General features: G+C 39.7%; 1 pseudogene; it reads right to left on the reverse strand.

Annotated features, from left to right (window-relative positions):
* Positions 1 to 2126: 2126 nt before the first annotated feature.
* LOC133240129 (voltage-dependent anion-selective channel protein 3-like) lies at positions 2127 to 3690 on the reverse strand (annotated as a pseudogene).
* Positions 3691 to 4257: the final 567 nt, after the last annotated feature.

Genomic DNA, 4257 nt, shown 5'->3' on the forward strand with positions numbered 1-4257 from the left:
TAGATGAAGTCACTGAGGCCCACAGAAGTTACAAACCAGTGGTGGGATCAGAATTCTGTGGACACAGCTGGGGAAGGAGAGGGTATGATGAATTGAGAGATACAGCAAAAACCGCTACAATATTGTAAAGTAAAGAAAGTGAAAGGGAAGTCTCCCAGTCGTATCCGACTCTTTGTGACCCCATGGACTGTAGCTACCAGGCTCCTCCATCCATGGGATTCTCCAGGCAAGAATACTGGAGTGGGTTGCCATTTCCTTCTCCAGGAGTTCTTCCCAACCAGGGATTGAAGACCCAGGGATTGAACCTGGGTCTCCCAAATTGTAGGCAGACACTTTACCATCTGAGCCACCAGGGAAGTCATTGTAAAGTAATTAGCCTGCAATTAAAATAAATAAATTTTTTAAAAAAGAATATACATTACCATATGAAACAGATAGCCAGTAGGAATTTGCTGTATGATGCAGGGAGCTCAAATCCAGGGCTCTGTGACAACCTACAGGGGTGGGATGGGGTGGAAGCTGGGAAGGAGGTTCAAGAGGGAGGGGACATATGTATACCTATGGCTGATTCATGGTGATGTATGGTAGAAACCAACACAATATTGTGAATCAGTAATCCTCCAATTAAAAAGAAATAAATTAAATTAATTTTTTAAAACCAGCAAAAAAAAAATTTGAACTCAGACAGCCTCTGCCTTTTAACCACCAAACCACTAGTCTTTCCTAGACAAGGCGGCTAAAACATGAACAAGTAGAAATAGAGAGTAGAAAAGGAATTTTCATTGGTAACAACTGGTAACTAGAGATTTGGGGAAAGAAATATGAAAAGAATTGAAATGGAGAAGAAAAATATCAGGATTTTGGGGAAAATACAGAGACCAAAATTTGTCTTGAGAATAAGATGAAAATGAAGCCATCAAAGCTGGTGTTATTCATGTATCACAGACTTATAAATTAAACATTCACTGAATAGCCAGAATTAAACATGATATCGGCATTTAGAGAATTCATAGCCTAAAAACCAGATGGTCATACGTCTCCAAAATATAGTTTAACAACAAGAGAGATTTCTGACAGAGTGTGGAAAGTGCTGCCTAAAACCTTTGGCCTAGATCCGTAGGCCAAAGTTACAGAAGGTTACAGAATTGCAGAAGGTGGTGGAGGCAAGAGTGGGGAGGTTCTTGATATTATCAGCAAGAAAGTCAAGTAAATTCTATTCATTCAAGTCAAGCTCTTTCCCCTAATCCCAGCCATATCAGACGAGAAAGAACAAACTTAGGGTCAATTATTTGGAAGCGGAGAGAGGACAGTCCAGTGCTTAAGACTTCAGCTTCCAATGCAGGGGGTGTGGGTTTAATCTTTGGTCGGGAAGCTAAGATCCTCGACGTGCCACAGCCAACTGAACAGAAACATAAAACAGAAGCAACGTTGCAACGAACTCAATGAAGTCTTTAAAATGGTCCACACACAAAGTTGTAGAAAAGAAAACTCTGCTTAGGAAGAAAACGTTTTCTCTCCACAGTTAATTTTCTCTCTACAGTTAATCAGAATAACTAAATCATTCTGATAATAATCAGAAATAATTGCCTGATAATCCATCTCAGTGATCCAAAGTCACTAACATTTGTTTTCTTAGAAGAAAAATTTTATTGGAATATGGTTGCTTTACAATGTTGGGTTAGTTTCTACTGTACAACAAAGTGAATCAGCGATATGTATACATATGTCCCCTCTTTTTTGGATTTCCTTCCCATTCAGGTCACCACAGAGCACTGAGCAGAGTTCCCTGTGCTATACAGTAGGTTCTCATTAGTGATCTATTTTATACATTTTTCCAGGCGTTAAACCATTCTTTCTATTTTTTGGTTGCAAATGTGGTGGATTTACTTATTTTCCTCTGATGCAAAACCAAAGATTCGACTACGGCACAGAGACCGATGTGTTAAAAGGTCACGAAGAAGTGTGAGACCCGCAGCATGTGATGTACAAGCTGGAGGGCCACTGACACTACACTGATGCCGAGGAACACACCTAAAATAACACTTCAGAACACAGTGGCACCAATGTGACAGCTGCCAGGTACGCCTTCAAGCACCTCCCTTAGGATGGACTTACAGTCTCTACACTTTGGTATGGGCAAGATTACAATTCTTTGGAAGAATACAAAGTTTACACTTTTCAAAGCTCATAGAAGAATTTTAAGGCCAAGACACAGTGGGGTTCATTTCTCTTAACTCCCAGGGACAAAGCTGGTACATTGCTCAAAACCACATTAAGCTTCTTCATTCAAATCCCACCCCAAACTTGTGACTTCCTACATTGAAGTTCCTCCCATCAATTCAAGTAGATCAGGTCAATTTGACCCCTGGGCAAAGTGTCTGAGTATGACCCAGTCCAATCAGCCTGGCCAAACTTACTTTAGCAGATAAAAAAACTTCTATAAGTCACTTTGTATATATCAGTGATGATAAAGTGTATTTATCACTTTGTATTTATCAGTCAAACGGGTATTGTTAACTACCAGTCATCCAATTGATGTTTGGTGAAATTTCAATCTTTCTCTAACCTTCTCGGGGATAGAATCTCCAAATTCAACACCATGGTTCATGTAAGTGTGGAGCTGGAAGCCTGTAATCCAGGGCAAAATTATTCTGCAACAGTTTGGACAAAACTGTGTTGAAATTTATCTAATGGTCAGTAAGCTGGCCCTCAAAGACTAACACAGCCAAGTTACAAACGGTTCAGAAAAATCTGTATCAACATTACTGCCAAAACTAGAACAATCCCACTTATAGGAGACCTTCAAATTCCCACTCTTCTTTCCTGTGTTCAATGTCAATATAGTATCAAGAGTCAGTTTCAACCCTTCAGCCAACTTATTCTATAAAGAAGTCTCTGTCCCGAGAAATTTTTCATTTTAGAGTGTAAGTAAGCCCATAGGTAGGCTTTCCAGGTGGCTCAGTGGTAAAGAATGGCGTCCGCCAATGCAAGAGATGCAGGAGATGAGGTTCAACCCCTGGGCCGGGAAGATCCCCTGGTGAAGGAAACCCACTCCAGTATTCTTAACAAATATTTTAAACATAATTTTATTTATTTATTTATCTGGGCTGTCTGGGTCCTCACTGCTATGTGGGTTTTTTCTCTAGTCGTGGGGTGTGTGGGTTTCTCACTGTGGTGGTTTCTCTTGTTGCAGAGTATGGGCTCTAGCGTGCTTGGATTTCAGTAGCTGCAGCACGTGGGCTCAATACCTGTGGCTCCTGGGTTCTAGAGCACAGTTGCTCCTCAACATGTGGGATCTTCCCAGATCAGGGATTGAATCCATGTCTCCTGCATTGGCAGGTGGATTCTTTAGCACTGAGCCACTAGGGAAGCCCCACTCCAGAATTCTTCCTGGGAGAATCCCACAGACAAAGGAGCATGGTGGGCTATAGTACATGAGATGGCAAAGAGTCTGACGCGACTGAGCATACGCACATACACAAGCCCATAGTTGCTGATCTTATATTTGGTTTCTAGCTTTCCTGATGCTTTTCCTGCATCAGTGTGAGCATGACCAGAAGGAGAAAAGTCCCCTCCATTACAAAACTTGTCTCTCATATATATTCAACTATACCAAACCCGTATCCTCTGATGAAGACATGCATCCTTGGCAGCTTTTCCTGGGTCACAGTAAATCAGTGTGTTATACATACTTCCAACCAGAGGGCCTGTCTCCATTCTGCAGGGGCATCCTCAATGTTAAACCATTCTTGCATTCTTGAAATAGTCCAATATAGTCATATTGCATTCACTAGACATTACTGAATTTGTTTTGCTAATAGTTGATTTAATTTTTTTACAATTTTATACAACATTATGTTGTATTCCCTGTAATTTTCTTATCTTATAATGTTCTTGACAGGTTTTGGTATCAATATAACACTGGCCTCAGAAAGCAAGATGGAAAATGTTATTTAAAGGATAATTCTTAATTTTTATACATGGAGGGATCTTCAAATGCTCTTTTTTAGCATTTATTTCTAATACAATTCCACTTCTGCCAGACAGGAAACTTTATGTAATTTCAGTCCTTTGATATGGGTTGAGATTTTTTATTAAAACCCAACATCTGGTAATTTTTTATAAAGATTTCAAGTATACTTCGAAAAATTAAATTTGCAGTGTTAGAGGAAATATCCTTTGCATATCAGTTAGGTCAAATTTGTTAATTTCAAGTTCAAATCTATATTTTTCTTCTCCTTAATGAGAAAGGTATGT

The sequence above is a fragment of the Bos javanicus genome, chromosome 27, assembly GCF_032452875.1.
Source record: "Bos javanicus breed banteng chromosome 27, ARS-OSU_banteng_1.0, whole genome shotgun sequence".
In the NCBI taxonomy this organism is placed as follows: domain Eukaryota; kingdom Metazoa; phylum Chordata; class Mammalia; order Artiodactyla; family Bovidae; genus Bos; species Bos javanicus.